This window comes from Apis florea, unplaced genomic scaffold, assembly GCF_048593485.1.
Source record: "Apis florea isolate Af1SG1 unplaced genomic scaffold, ASM4859348v1 contig_2272_pilon, whole genome shotgun sequence".
Lineage (NCBI taxonomy): Eukaryota > Metazoa > Arthropoda > Insecta > Hymenoptera > Apidae > Apis > Apis florea.
Window position 1 is genome coordinate 6,986,415 of NW_028256549.1, and position 17,599 is coordinate 7,004,013.

At 24.2% G+C, this 17,599-nt stretch overlaps 1 protein-coding gene across 1 annotated transcript in view; it reads right to left on the reverse strand.

Moving 5' to 3' along the window:
• LOC100867452 (protein brown) overlaps positions 1–17,451 on the reverse strand; it is a 55,185-nt gene extending 37,734 nt beyond the window's left edge. Inside the window, exon 1 of the mRNA XM_086902731.1 lies at positions 17,349–17,451. The gene's annotated coding sequence lies outside the window, so the exon portion shown is untranslated. The remainder of the gene's footprint in view (positions 1–17,348) is intronic.
• Between the last annotated feature and the right edge of the window lie 148 nt (positions 17,452–17,599).

Sequence of the window (17,599 nt, forward strand, 5' to 3'; positions counted from 1 at the left end):
AACTGCAATAAACTTTGACGTTCATCAATGGTAAAACTTATATGAAATCATTCATATTTCTGTACAAGTGATGATTTATGATAAAGTTTATTATTTATTGAGATTTATTACACGATGAAAGGCAAGGAAAATACAATTTAATTTAAATTTATTATCGATCTCTTTATTTATTTCGTTGGTTGTTTAATAGATAAGACATTGTAATTATGAATTAACGAGAAAAAGATAGTAAAAATATTCTTTTCGTGTTAATCAAAGACACAAAATTTAAATTATTTCCCCTTTATCAAATATAATGTGATTTTGCACAAAAAATATTAAATATTAATTTAAAAAAAATTAAAAATATCTCAATTTCTTTATAAAAAAATACACACATTAAATAAATAGACACACAAGTAATATTTAATTAAAAATATAAATTTTCCTTTCCAATTCCTATTATTTTTGAATAGTTTCCAGAAAATTAAGTTAACCAAAAAAAAAAAAAAAAAAAACATAAAGAAAAAAAATATCAAAAATCAAAAAAAAAAGCCTACCTTTCTTGTTTTGGCAGTCTGTTGCTTAGTATTCTCACTAAAGTTCATGTTTAAATCGATGTACAGATAATTATTATTCAGCAGTTGCGGAGGTGGCTCCATGGGGGGTGGATTCGCCTCCTTTTTGTGCCTCAAGCGTCTCTCGGTTCTCTCATGCCTGGTTCGAAGAACCATCACCACATTACGATCCAACATTGTCGATGAACCAAATTAAATAATACTACGATGCGTTCTAATACTTTTTCGGTATTTTAATTTCCAATAAAAATACTCTGAATGAATTTATACGAAGAATTTGAATACTTTCTGCCTTCGGTGTGGATACTTTTAATCAGTCTTTATGTATTTTATAATATGTTAATGGACAAAATTATTGATTATTAATATGTTGAAAACATTTTGTTCTGATTTTTAATAGAATTTTTCACTTTTCTCTCTATAATTATATTAATATATTTGGATATAAATAATTTTTATCATTGGCTTAATTTTATTATTGTTTGTAATTAGATAGATATATATATATATATATATATTATACTTGTGGAAAAATTGCACTTATACTTGTAACAGATCTGCTTAAGGAGATTTTAATTTAATATCATTATTTTTTAACTCTTAGTTCTCCATTTATAAAAATTTGTTAATACTTTGAAAAAAATTGCTTACAACAGCAGTTTCAAGTTTCTGTAAACAATTTCAATCAGTTGCACTCTCAAACGAAATTCATCATTTACAAATTAATAAAATTCTTCAATAAAGTTTTCTCAGAATCTTCAAAAGCTTTTTAGCTTTTATCAAATAATTCAATCAATGACAAATAATTTTACAAAATCACTATTCAAGTAATATTAAGATATTTTTTGAAATTCCTCTAGTTTATTTAAAAAACACTAACCAACAATATTCCAAAATTGGATTTAAATTCATTGTGTCCAATCTTATTTTTCACAAGAACAGAATCTAAAAATCTAAAAATCTTCAAAGATCTTCCAATATTCATCAATGATAATTTAAACAGTCTTTTTCTTCAAAAAATTTCTTCAGTTCTTCAGTCAAACAACACTGTTCAATATTTCAACAACATTCCAAAAATTCAATTTATAGAAAAAACACAATTTGGTTAATTGATAATCAAACTTAAATTCACTGTGTTTAATCAATCCACCCATAACGAAACATCATTTGGCAAAATCCTTATTAATCACATTTTTCAACAAAAATATACCACATGAACTAGTCAATACTTATAGATTTTCTTTCAACTTAAAAACTCACAGAATTTTCACAGAATCTTCTTCCAAAAATTCATCAGTTTCTTGAATCCTTACTTCCACTAATAATCCAATACTATTCCAATTCTATTAAAAACTGTTCCAGTTCAATTTCAATTCAATTAAATCATTTACTCGTGGCATGGCTAACTTCGGTAAAATTTTGAGAATACAATCGATGAATCGATTTATCAGGCTATCAAAGATTGGTTTATATTCGGATTCCAGGTTCAAAGCTCCGGTTCATGGTGAATGAACCGGTTATATTCGTCTGGATTGACGAAGTAGTGACAAAAGTAGATAGAGGAGCGTGTAAGAAGCGTGAATTTGTGAAACGATTGCGTGGATTGTGCGCTACTCGGGCGCAAAGTCCCGGCATTTATTCGTCCGAGGTTAGGCTAAGATGACTGTTATCATTGGCGACACGTTATCGCTTTGAGCGATAGAAAAAAATGATGATACTTAGGCGCCGTACAGCCACGATTGCTTTTCGATGCGCGGGATACGGCGAGCACAGATTGGTCGCGTGGCATATTGTTTTCTAAATAACACTATGGATATCTATGAAATGACGCACTTCAATGAATATTCTAGATTTTAGATGGATATTAAAAAAACGTTCCAACTTTCGTAATATACGATAAATGAATTTGAATTTTTCTTTTTTTTAAATTTCGTGGATTTTATTCAATTTCTATAGGAGAGATTGATTAAATTTTAAAAAATTTTGGAAAAATTTGGAATTTTTAAAATTTATGTATAATAAAATTAAACGAATATCGATTGAAGTTTCAAATGGTTTCCCAAAAATTTAATAAAAAGAATTGAAAAGAATTGTTCAATGTTTTGAATTTTAAATTTTAATATAGTTTGAAAAAAGAATAATTGCAATCCTGTCAAGAAAAATCTACAATATAAATGTTCTAAACGTTCCTATAAATAAAAAGAAGATACCAAGGTGAAAGTGTAATTCTCACGTTTCAGTTTAACTTTCTCACACACGAAATAACCCTGAAAGTGCTTCGACGTCTGATGAATCTTTGAACGCTGAAAACTTCTTTTCCCTGAAAAGAGATGAGAATTTCGTTTCGGTTCACATTTGCAAAAAATTATATCAAAGCTCGAATATTTCATATTCAATTTATAATAACAAGTTTAACAAATCGAACAGTTTGAATTGGAATAAAAACACGAATTTTGATCAAAAATAAATTAATTCGTTATTTTTATATAATCCATAGTATAAATACGCGATGTTACAATATTATGTACACGCACATTCGTGAAAAATATAATTTTTATACGTCAGAAAACATCAGATTACGCGGTACAAATTAAATCGTAGAACTTCTTCCTTCCGACGTGTTTATCTAACATCGACATAGGTCGACCGTTTCGTGTCAGTAATTTTCGACCCGGTTCCAGAGTGCATTTCGTGCGAACATTTCGCATACGCAGTTAACCATTCGCGACGAATATCGATTTCAGTGTGCCCCCCAAGTACCGGAAGCCTTATTCGTTGCGCTGTTACCTGTGTGTCGCCTGTACGCAAACAATTGCAAATCATTTCCACTCGACAAATTTCCTCATCGATTCGGAAAGCATGTTTATCGCCGTGAAAAAGTTTCGAAAACTCTTAATGAGAAAACTTGTCTATCGAAAAGATTGGAAAGAATTTCATTAAAGAATCTTGCTTGTGTCGAATATCGAATAATATTTTCAAATTTTCATAATGCGCATACATACATCACAGTGAAAATGTTATACGATATAAGAAATATTTTAAAGAGTATTTTTAGATTTAATTAGATATTATTACTGAGATTTTCAAGTATAAATTAAATCATTTTTAGAACAAGAAAAAATATTATTTTAAATTTTTATAAAATTTGAAAAAGAAATTTTATTATTTTAAATTTTGAGTTTTAAATTTTGGAAATATAAAATTTAAAATTTTGACGAAATGTAATAAAATTTAAAATCATTAAGCCTGAATTTTAAGCAAAAAGATCAATATCTCTATTCCCAATTTTTTTCTTAATTTTCTTCACTGCTTAAACTCGAAAATTTTCAGAAAAGAATTTTATAATTGTCATAAGACAAATCACAATTATACAGGATGAGATGTAAAACTAAAATTACCTAAATATCATTATTTTTAGCAATAGAAAAAAGCATCGATAATTAATTCCCAGAATTTCATCAGATACACCGTTTATCGAAGAAACGGTATTTTGATCTAATATTTTTCAGTATAATAATAGAAACGTGAAATCAGTGCTGGAGAAAATATGAGATAAATCAAAACAAAAAATACTAAAAAATTGAAATATCTTCATAAGGAAATACTACTTGAAGATACTACTTCATTCAATGTCTAAATGATAGACAAATATTATTTATACTCAGATTTGATAAATAAAATATTTATTTTCCATTAAAATAAACGTCGAAAGTGACTATATTCTATTTTTTATTTCTCAATATACAAAATAAATATTTCTTAAATTTTATCTTATATATAATAGTGTGACTTGAACGTGTATTATATTGTAATAATGTTAAAATTAATCGTTTATATGATGTATTATTTTCTTATAATGTATAAATAAAATATTAATTTTAAAATAATAATTATATAAGCTAGCATTAGTATTATATTTCAAAGAAATATGAAAATAATTAAACGTAATATAAATATTTTCAATATAAATTTTATAATTAATAAAATACAGAAATATAGAAATATTCTTTTTCAATATTCAAAAATCATTTCTGCTTAGTTCTGATCAAAAAAAAAAAAAAAAAAATATAGACGCCTAATTATCATAATGTTGTTTAAGATTTTTAATCGAATTAAAGAGACAAATATAATCACATTAGCCGTGGTTCAATTTAATCTCACGAACGATAATAAATCATTGTCTTCGCATGACGACGAAGAGTTAAATTCTAACCGGATTGCGCGCGATTTCTCTTAACCTAGAAACGACCTGCGATAAATTTTCTACGCGACGATTCTCGAATTAGACGGTTTTATATCGATAAAGAATTTGGTATCGACGAATTTTTATATTTGATTAATCTTTCTGGGGCTATTTTTAAATGTTTCGATATTTCGATTTCTTAATTATTTGTGCTTTGCTGTTTCTCTCCTTAAATTTATATTCTAATCTATTGTAATACGCATATATTTGAGAAAGAAAATTGATTTTTTAAAGAGAAAGAAAGAAAGAAAAAAGAAAGAGGAATAGAGACAAAGACAGATTTTTAAGTTTTTTTTTTTAATATTTGTGAAATTCTTTAGTTTCTTTAATCTTTTTTTAATCTTCTAGCTTTGTTTTCTAGCTTTTTTAATTTCTTAAGCAGATTTTTAAAATTTTTTAACTTTTCTTTAAGATTTTTAATTTTTTCTAGAATTTTTAAATTTTAAGCATTTAACTTCTTTAAATTTTTCATTTGAATAACGAATATTTTAAATAAAATATACAATATACAATACTTCATTGTAATATTAAAATATTTTCTCCAAATAACCATTCATAACAATATTCACTCTCAAATCGAGTCCAATTCCCACAAATTTTCCATTTGAATTGTTATTCAATACAACAAATTATTCTGCACATTTGTCAAATATTCTATTTCAAAATAATTCGTTTCCACGAACGAAAAACAAAAGACACATTGTCAGACGCATAAAAAAACAATCAAAAAACTTGTTACATAAAATATGAACAGGACAAACACAATTGAACAGCGACGATCAAAAGCAAAGTTTATTTTATATGAGAAAGTTTCGAACGAAAGTGTCGCAATTTTGTAGAACGATGATTGCCTTCCACGCGCAAAAATAGGGAAGAAACTTCAGCGATTGTTTTACGCTTTATCCGTGTATACGGTTCAATAATCATGCGTATTTAACCAAAGCTGAAAAGAAAAATCTAAAAAAATAAGCAAAAAAAAAAAAAAAAAATTGTTATACGAATTATCGATGACGTGCAATGAAATTTCTTAATTTGTGACCAGTAAGTAAAAAGGATGATTGTATTGTATATCTTGAATTTATAATTCAATGATTATATCATAAATTGGTAAATTGAAATTTGATTTGGAGAAAGATATTTATTTTAGGATTTTATTTTTGGATTTTCTTTTAGATTTTCTTAATATTCCTTAAATATTTTGTTATTTATTTTTTAAATTTTTAGAAATTCTGTAGTATATTTTTATTTTGTTTAGCTTTCAAGAATAGATTAATCTAATTATTATAATTATTTAAATTTTACCATGATAATCTTTTTAATATATTAAGAATTATTAAATTTCATCACATTTTTTAGTTCTTTTTTATTTCTGCATCTATCATTTTCATTTTTTTTTTCTAATTCTTTTGCTTTTAAACATTTTTAAATCTTTAAATTTTTATTGTTTTCAGTTTTTTTTTTTAACATCTTCATATCGTTATATATATATGTTAAATTTCTAAGGTTTTTAGATTTTTAAAAATTCTTTTCAGGTTAAATTATTAAATCCTTTTAAAGTGCAAAGATTATATTCGAAATGATCAATCGCGAATAAGATATTTAACTAACATATCCAGGTGTATAAATTTAATCAATATTAATAATAAAATTTTTAATTAAGAATCGGAAATGGTATGAAACACGCCACTTTTAATCTAATTTTTAATCCGTAGACTGTCAACAAGTTGTTTCACAACTAATTACTATTAAACGACAAAAATTCTTTCGCAACATCGCGATTATCTGAAGTACGATTGTCTATCTTAATTAACCAAATTTGCGATGTTCATAAATTAAACGATCGATAAGGAAGTTTAAAAAAGTATGGACCAGTTTTTACAAAATTAGTCACGACCTTTCGTGACACGTGAATCGATAAGCGACTTGCTAATTAGTCGATAATGAATCATGTTTAGCGAAAAACATGAAAGAGAATAACAACCAAAAATGCAAAAAAACTTGGTAATTACTATTTTAAATGATTAATTTTGTTTTCAAATGTCTGCAATTGATGTCATATCGTATTAGATGTGCAAATGTTGAATTTTTGTGAATTTTTGCCGCTATTATGAAGTAGAAAATAGAAAGAAAGAAAAATAGGAAAGGGGATTGTTTCGAAATGTAATGAAAGGAAAAAAACAAAAATACAGAAGTAAAGATTAAAAATATAAAGAAAAAATGAACGAGAAAAATATTTGTAAAAAGAGAACGAAAGAAGAAACGCAAAAAGAAAAGAAAAATATAAAGGGAAAATACATTTCAAAAATTTTAATAATAGTGTCAATAAATTTTATAGTAATAAATTAATAGATTCGTTGCATATTTATTACAATAATGAAAATCAGGGGCAAAATTTTGAATAATTTGAATCGCTGTAAATTAATAAGTAAATTAATATCAAGATAATTCAAATTAGAAAATTCATGATTTAAAAAAGTTTATTTATAGAAATAGAAATACTAAATTTTTATTTAATAGAAAATTGTTTACTTTCCTTTCATATAATACAAAATGAATATTTGATTTAAAAATAATTTTATTAGTAAAAAATACGAGTAAAAATAGTTTTGCAAATTTTTATATCATAACATAGCAAATATGTATTCAAGTTTTTAGTAGAACACTTATTTTCGCAATCCTTTCAGCGCATGTACATATAGTAACTACAGAGTGCATCGACGTATTAAAATCAATAAGATGATGCAACTTCGTATCTATGCTAAAATAATAAATCATTCACTAAATTCTTAATAATAGTTATTTAGTGATATTTATCAAAATAAAATTAATAAACAATAGAATAAATAAGATGTAAGAATATGAAGGAGAATAGAAGACATCAATATCTTAATCTGAATAAGAAATAATGACTTAAATGTTTTATCGGTTAGAGAAAGAAAACTGATGGTGTTTGGTTGATAACTATGGCTGTAAGAAGCGGATTCGTGATTACACCATTAGTCGGGGTCAAACTTGATAGCGAGTGATAAGGAACGCGTTGATAATCTCAAATAAACGAGAAATAAAACTTCGAGACTTACGTCGTTCGAAAATTTTTGATTCATTGACTTTCAATTAAATAGTATCTTTCGACTAGTTGAGATACGTTTGGACAATAGGGAAATTAACTGACAGTAAATAAAATTCCGAATATTTTGAAAAATTTGTTTTCTTTCTTTTTTTTTTTTTCATTAACTTTAGTAATTGTCGAAATAAAAAATTTGTAATAAATGATTCGAAGCGGAAAATTGATAATTAAGATGTAAAAGTTGAAAATTAATACATAGAAGTTGAATATTGATAATTCAAATTTGATAGATATTATTTAATTATTGGTAAGTAAAAATGTAAAATTAATAAATAGAACGTGGAAATTGAAGATTAATATTTAGAAATTTATAAGTGGAAACTGGAATTTAATAATTATATTTAATAGTTATTAGATAAAAATTGAAAATTAATAATTGTTAATAGTTGGAAATTAACAATTTATGATTAATAATATATTATTTATATTCTAACAAATAACTGATATAATAAGCAACTAGAATAAAGCGTAATTTAATAACTATAAATCATAAAATATTGTTTCAACTTCAGATTAAAAATAAATTAATGAAAAATAAATATTAATATAGATTGGTATTTTCTAATTTTCAAGTTGAAATTCTTCAATCCTCAATATTCATAATACGACTTGTCAATTAAGCAACTTAACTTTACATTTTAGTTCATAGGAATGGAAATGAATTGCGCTGCAAGAATCACGTGATTATATCCTATCATAGGAATATGTTTCTTTAATATGTTTCAAATGTAAAACGCACGTAGTTCGACAATGTTTGCTTTCCAACTATCGTAGGTTTTATCTGGTCGGTGCATTGCCTCGATATCAACGACGATTCACAATTTCTTTTTTTTTTTTTTTTTTTCATTTGAAAATACGAAAGAAAGATAAAAGTTCAAGGTGCCGATCAATTAGGAACTCAATTGATCAAATAAATTAAATGCTAATTAATATAATCTTGATGATTATAGACGACCATTGATCCCAAAATTTAATGACTTCCTCTTTCTCGATTTCGCTATTTTATAAGATTTTTCACTTTTATCGATATCATTATTAATTTCAATATATTGGTAATTTAATATATAGTTGTATTTATACGATTAAAAAATTTGAAATTTTTTAAATTTTACATTTTAAAATTGTGAGAATTATTTGTAGTTTGTAAGAAAATTATTCGTAATTTAAAAAAATTTGTGCGTTTGAAAAATGTTCTTGGAACAAAAAATTTTTTATTTAGAATATTTAATAATTATAAATATGAATATTTTTTTTGAAATATTTTAAAATATATAATACTTGATAATACTTGATATTTGGAAGATTTTTGATAAATTTCTTTATCTTTTTAAAATTATTAATCAATCTTTGAGTTTTTAATTAAAATTGTGATCGAATATTATACAAAAGACATAAAATTAAAATATTTTCATATACATATACATATATGTAACATTTAAAAGTGTTGAAACAATTTGTTTTGCATTTTCTCCAAAAATAAAAGAAATATATAATTTGATACTTTAAACAATGATATTTAAACAAATTTTTTTCAAAAATATATGCAATATTAGTATCTTTACAAAAAAAAATATTAAATATTATTTCATTCGTATTTAAAATAATTATTTAATAGTAGTTTATTTAAAATAAAAATTATTCTGATATTTTGTACTTATATTTTAATAATAATATTATAGATTTTCTTTAAACTAAATTTAAATTTCACAGAGAGAGAAGTATATAACAAAAAAAGAAGAGAAATAAATTATTTTATATTTATATCTATAAAAATACTGTTTAAAAAATAATTTTGATTGTGTGACTGTAATAATTGATATAAAATTAAAATATTAAATACCATTTTAAAATAAAAACTATTCTAAAACTTTGAGCAGTAATGACGTGTAGTAATACGTTAACGTAATAGTATTCGACTTTTCTTTCTATCATCAGTAGAACACGTAGTGAATTAAACAGGCACGGCCCAATTAATCACGATTCAAATAAGATATACCAACAGTTGCACACCTCGTTAAACACACTTATCGTCCGGATTATGACGTTGTAATAAAACGTTGTGTTATTGACACACATGTTTTTTACATGCGACTGAGAGATTAACATCCCTCTATACAAACATCCGCAAAATTCATTTGCATAATAAAAATTGCATCAAAATATCAATCTCTAATAAAAAAAAAAAAAGGAAATAAATAACATTCATTAATTAAATTATTATTATTAAAATTCTAAGCAAACCAAAATGAGGTACGTATGAATGATTAGTAAAACGAGAAAATAATCAATATAGTGATATTAACAAACCATTGAAATTTTAACAAAGCACGCATTGATAAAGTTAAAAGGAGTCCAATTATAACCGTGAAATTTAATTCCAATCAAAATTGCGCGCCTCTGCTCGCGGTCAGGTTCATTTAATTCAATTTAAAATCACTGGAAAAGTTTTCAGTAGTATTACTCCGGTGTGTGATCAGACTCGTCCCGAATCAATTGTCCTCGACTAACGTAGTGCGCATACAACGTTTTTACGATTCGATTTGTTTCATTTGAACATCACGTGAGTATTTATAATAATAACAATTCTGCGTTATGAAAGTTTTTTTAATGCAAAGAGAGATAATAACGTATACGCATGTCTATTTTAATTAATATTTTATATAGCTATATGTTTATTAGTGTAGTGTTATATATTTTTTATCCATTAATCCTTTATATAATTAATTTTTAATTAATAATTGCAGATATTATTAATAATGTTTTATCAATGTTTTTTTGATGCAAAATAAAATTTGTTCATGTACAATAAATATGTTCTTCGAGCTCTCTTAAACTAATGTTATTTTAATTTAACTAATGTTTCATAATTTATATATTAATTTAGATATGTATTTAAATATTTATTTTTTTATATTAATACATTTTCTTAATTTTACACTTATTAATATTTAATATATTTTTAATTAATAATTACAACTTGTGACATTGCAATTTTCTGTATATTAATAATATAATTATAAATAGAAATAGCGGTTTTTATTTTTAAAAAAAGAAATTTATTAAAACATTAAAAGAAACTGAAGAAATGGTGCAATGAAAAATAAAAACAAAGAACGTACGTACTGCAAAATATGGAAATTTTGAAAGAATGATCAGAATGAATCAGAATCAATTCGATAACAAATACGTGAAGATCACACAGTAGCAAGATACAACGATAAGGCCAAGTGATAACGATAAGGAATCGACAAACTGTTGTTTATCAAAGATTTTTAATTGTTTCTCTTATGAATCACACAATTTTTTATCCATATTTTTATCTATTTTTTTGTATCCATTTGCAATAAATTGATTTTTTGGAAAACCAATTACAACCTTTTTAGAAACACGATCGAAATTTTGAAAATACAAAGATGATACTTTTCAAAAGATTTACAAAATTTAATTTCTTGAAAAAACTATTTGATAATTCTTCAATTATGTTTTTAATAAATTTTAATCGTAAATCTTTCAATAGATAAAAATACTTATATCCTTGATTACATATGTTATGTACTTTGCTAAAAAGAAAAAATTGAGAAGAATTATAATAATCATTATTATTATTATTAATTAATCTTTTCGATATTAAAAAATTCACACTATGCAATCAATTAAGTGTATCAATATTTTCTGAATTTATAAAAGATAAAAAAAAATATCCAAAAATTTTATTCTAAATTTTCTATTCGTTTTTGTATTTCATCATGATATTTCTATATTATATATCATTCATTAAAATTCATAATTCATTGATATATATCGATTTAATATCATTATCAATCAAGAATTTTTTTTTTTTTTTTTACCATTAAATATTTAAAATCATCTGTTTTTTTTCAAATAAATATTTATTCTTTTTCGTGATTTTTAAGGAAAATTCTCTTTTTTACGAGAAAATTTTTAAATAATCTTTCGAATAAATGATTTTACTGATCGTGCTTTATTTGTATGAATTTCTTTTTATAAAATATTTTTTCAAAGAAATTAAAGTTAAACGATTGGAAAATTGAAAAAGAATTGAATTATTCCGACTGATAAATTTTTAGAATCGATTTTACAATCGTGCATGAATATTTTGCCCTCGGTGCTTTCAAAGTACTTGCAAAATATTAATCCCAATGGCAACATAGAATCGATTACATGCAAATTCATATAGATGCACGATATCCATTGATATTTCTGCAATTTGCAAACGAATGGTGGAACGGCTCGAATAATTCGATCAAATTGAATTTTTTATAATACTTGATTATAAATATATTTAAGAAAAAAATATTTATCTTGGAAAATAGAGATGTTTATATTTATATTTCATTAGAAACATATTTATATAATAATTAGATAAAATTCGATATTAATAATATTTATTTCAGAAAAGATTTTAAAATTTTTCTTTCCGAATAATTTCCAACAGGATGTTTAAATATTAAATTTTAAATTTAAAGAAAATTGAAATATTACTGATGAAATAAATAGAAAATATTCTAAATAAATAAATAAATTACACAGAAATTATTCTAAATTCGAATAAAAAGAAAGTAGACAAGCAAATTCTATTTGAATAACTTAGACATCAAGCATTTCCAAATGATTATTAATCGTCTTTTCATTTCAAATTTTCATACTGAATGAAAAAAAATTCATAATGATATGAATGATAAACGAAAGTTTTACCTAACCTAACCTAATTCGATTACGAAATCGAATATCGTTAAAGAGACGAGATAGATTCGCTGGAAGCTTGTTTAAATTTGAAACGAAAATCGACGTTTTCACTGTTGGTATTTTTAAAAGTTCTCGCGTTTTCTGCATGTCGAAATAACCACAAATCCGATCCGATCTGGGTTATCGACGTCTTCCACGACGAAACTCGATCGTGTTTCGTATTCTTTCGCGACATGTTCGATCGGAACCGACTTTAATCCGACCGGTTTGAATAAAAGCGGGAGGAAAAATAATCGAGGAGCGGTTAAACCAGCCTTTTTTTAATCCTATGTCTTTTCGAATGTCTGATTTTCGATGGAATAGCGAATGATGTTAAAGGAATTGTCGATTGAGGATTGAAAGAAAAATTGTATTATTTTGAGAAAATAAGAGAAAGAAATTTATGTAGTTTTTTAGAAATTATGCGTAAGATTATGAGAACTAATTTGAACTATTTTTTGATATTTTATTAAAATGATCTGAAAATTTATTAATTAAAAAATTAATTAATTAAACTTAAATATTAATTGAAATTCTAATATACTTTAAACAAATTTTAAATATTTTTGAATCATACTAAGTCATTCAAAATAAGAAACAATTGCAATTAATTAATTTTGTCAATAATTTAACAGAAAATACATCTTTCTATAAATTATTACTGAATATAGAAATATAGAAAGACTTAAGTTCGTATAATAGATTTAATAAACTATATTTATCAAATTTTCAAAAAAGAAGAAAAAAAGAATATTCGCAAGAAAATAAAACAAAGATAAACTAAAGAATAGTATGAAAATTGAACGTAATTATTTTTTTTTTTTTACCAAATTTCGTGGAATAAATCTTCCATTTTCTTATACATTGATTTCAAATCATTGTTATCAAATAATCGATTCGTCAATTTGCTTAATTTATTCGATTTTGAGTCGATACCAATTCCAGATTAGCGATAATTTCAATCTTTGATCGTTTATCAAGCTTAGGCATCGATTCTTTCTTCTTCATTCCGATATTTTTCCATTCAATTCCGTTTCAGCTTGGCGACATCAGTCTTCCGACCGATTAGATAAAATAAAGTCTACTTCAAGGATTATCGACACGAAATATCATAAAGATAAAATTTTCGAATTATTAGTTAGTAGTGAAAACTTGATCGATTGATAAGTTCAATTTTCTTGATTACGAAATGATGGACGATATATGATATAAAATGAAAATAGAAAGTAGATATAATTTTGTGAATAAATTATTTGATAGATATGAGATCATTGTATATAAGTTTCATGATACAGTAAGATGATAAATTAATAATATAGAATTAATAGTAAGTAAAAATAGTAATGATGAAGATCAAATTTTTGCAATATTTGGTATTTTTGAATAAAAATGACTCGATTGAAGTTAAAATATTCTTTGCGAATATTTTACTGATAGAATATATATTAATTTTGATAAATATTATTAGATTTGGAATAGATGAAAAATAAATAGAAATGGTAATTTTAATTGTTAAATATTTTGTAAATTATTATTATAATATATAATCTTTTTTTTTTATCTTTCTTAAAATAGATATTACTAGCTTTAATTTTTTAAGCTTTATCATTGTAAACATATTTATATAAGAATGATTTATTAATATTATTTTGTATCAGTATTTTGAGATGTCTTCTATTGAACTTTTGTCTTTTCACAATTTTGCAAGATTCTCAATTTATTAATGATATTATACAATTATAAACTATCAGATACCAGAGAATTAGCTATTGATCCAGTGATTCTCCTCAGCAATAAGCATATAAGCTACAATCTAGCCTGTGATTAAAGAGAATGACGCCATCTAATAAAAATCCAATCCATTTAACCGATCATTTTTCATAATAATACATCATACATTAAATTTGAGGGAAATTAAATTTACATTTTTTATCATAATTTAAAATAATAATGGGATAAACAATTTTGAATTTTTATTTTTCATAAATATACGTAATATCATTCAAAAATATAATATAAAAATTTTTTTATTTTCAAAAATACATAATTTAATTTTATAAAATTTGAAGTATATAAAAACTTGCTATTATGGTAGGTTTTATTTTATTATTTTTTGTTTTTATTGTTTGAAGAGTCCTTAACCTTAAGTAATTTGATTTCTGATTGTGAAAGTGTGATTTTAGATAAAAAAATTTTTAAGCTAATAAAAAGATTAGCTCAAGTATAACTCGATAAATTCTGAAATATTAATTACTTGTGATATATTATTGGAAAATTATTTTTTAAAAAATAATTTAATATAAATAAATAATCCATTATCTTTTTTTCTAATCATATTCTAATTCTAGAAATAAATGTAAATAATACATAAAAAAAAGATATAAAAACTCAATTAAAAAATATATATTAAATGAATTATCTTCACTATCGTTATATTATTCGTGTAAAACAAACGAGAAAAAATAGGAAGATTATTTCAAAAGAGAACATTCAATTGTTCAAAAACAATTTAGATTAATTGTAACGTGACGAAATTTTGAAAATAGATATTTTATTGATTCAGATTTACTTTTTGCAAATAAACACAAAAACGAGTATACAACAGGTGATTTCAATAGAATGATTTTTTTCTTGCTTTAAAATAATACTTTGTACAATTAAAAATGGAAAACCTCTTTAAAGATATAAATGTTTTAAATAGTTTTCAATAATTAAAAAATAAAATAATCATTATTGATGATTAAGTATTGATAAATAAAAATTAATAAAATTACAAATTATATGTAATTATATTTTATCAATTATATATTTTGTTAAATTATATATAATATCCTATAGCCATAAAGTATCATTATTCTCTCGAATCATTATTTTAACCACCTTGTGCAATTTAATATGAAAACAGAAAACATTAAAACAGTATTTGTTTGCGGTAAATGTTGCCAAGTGGAAAGAAAAATACTTTGTTCCGATGTCTTCGCCATCTATTTTTCTAAGAGCAAATAAAGAAGTTGAAGAACCGCGAAACAAGGTTATACCGACAATAAAAGAGAAACGTTTATCAAAATAAAGAAAATTATAAATTTATGCACATAAATATATTATTACTATAAATCTAATTGTTCAGCAATAATATAATATAATGCTATAAAATTCTTTATTAGAAATCTGTACGATTCAATTTTTAGAAAATTTTTAAAATGTAAATTTTCCTATGAATGAAATATTTTTTACTTATTTTTTTCGTTATTAATATACAATATAAAATATTAAAAAATATATATATATATATTTACATTTATTTATATTATTATAATAATTATCATTTAACCATTCAATAAAAAATTATATTTTGAAATAATAATAACTTGCATGATTTAAATGAATAGAGTAAATAAAAGATAAATATAGTTTATGAGATGAATTAATAAAAAGACAGATCGACACGTGTTATTTAAAATATACGTACTATATGATTCAATTGACGCACTTCCTCTTTCTCAGATAGCAAAGGTGAAATGTAACATTTCACCAGGGAAATGACCGCGTGGTGCCGCATCGCAACTGTTTCCGCTCAATATCACAAGTGCAAAGATTTTTTGTTCTCGCGATGCAGCCTACCGTAGAGTTGGCCTTTATCCAACCTCTTGTCGTTTGTTTTGATGGTGATTTTTGCCGTCATATAAAAAGAAAAGTCGGCCATCAACCTAAACGTTTCCTATTGATTTAATTTTTCGAGCATTCGAACAATTAATCAACAATTAATTAATAAAATCTCATGGATTAATTTTCATCATATCATATAAGGCTTTAATTTAATTATTTCAATTTTCTATTATTATAAATTATTATCTTCTTTTCTTGAAAAATATAATTATAAATTAATTTATAATATAATATAATTATAAATAAATATTCGTAAGTAAGTATATATCGCACAATTCAATATTCATTTCAATATTCATTTTTAGACATTGTATATATGTCATATTTCATATGTCATAATCTGAATTTAAATTTAATTGTAATATTTTCGAGTTTAAAATGATGCACTTATCGCTAATACGTACATATTAATCTCTTATATTCGATTACTATTTACATATTCTATGGCATATTATTATTTATATGAATTATAATGTGACAAAAAAATTTTAACATATTTCATATTGCCTAATAAAAATAAAAAACCATCAAATATTGTATTTTACATCAATACAAATTGATGAAAAATGTAGATAAAATACGCTAATCAAAATACGCTATTACGACAATAACTTATCGCTGCTTCAGAAACATTTAAACAACTTTAATCTTAAATTATTCTTCGAGATTAAAATTACGATAATTTTAATACATCGAAATTTTTCGTAAAAATTTTAATATTATATAGCTGCACCATAATGAATCACCCTATAAAATATTTTTAAATTTTCAAATAGGATAAAATTGTTTGAATATTTCCAACGTTTGCATTATTTAAATTCAATTATTTATTCCGAATTTCGCGATATATTTTCGATGCTGTGCAACCACTATAACAAATGACTTTTAGGACACGCAAATTCCCGGGTTGTCTGCTAGAATTTCAAAAACAGCGCGCGAAACGTCGCACGCACCGAGTTGTATGTTTTTCTTATGAGCGGCAAAACGAAATTAAAAAATTCTCACTCACCATTTGATGCCTACGATGATAGAAAGTGTTCCAGCGATATTCTTGAAGTTGGAGGGTTTCGTATCGTTGCTTTTTCTTCAAGTGTGATTGAGAACGCCTCACGACCGATATCACCACAGATGGGCCCATCCGGCCATCTTGCCGTATACCAAAACGTGTACTACACTGCGCTGGCGTATTTTGCCACTTGTCTCTCCCTCTTGCCCCTCAAAAGTAATTGCGTAACTGCCCGCGATACTTTCAGTCGTTCC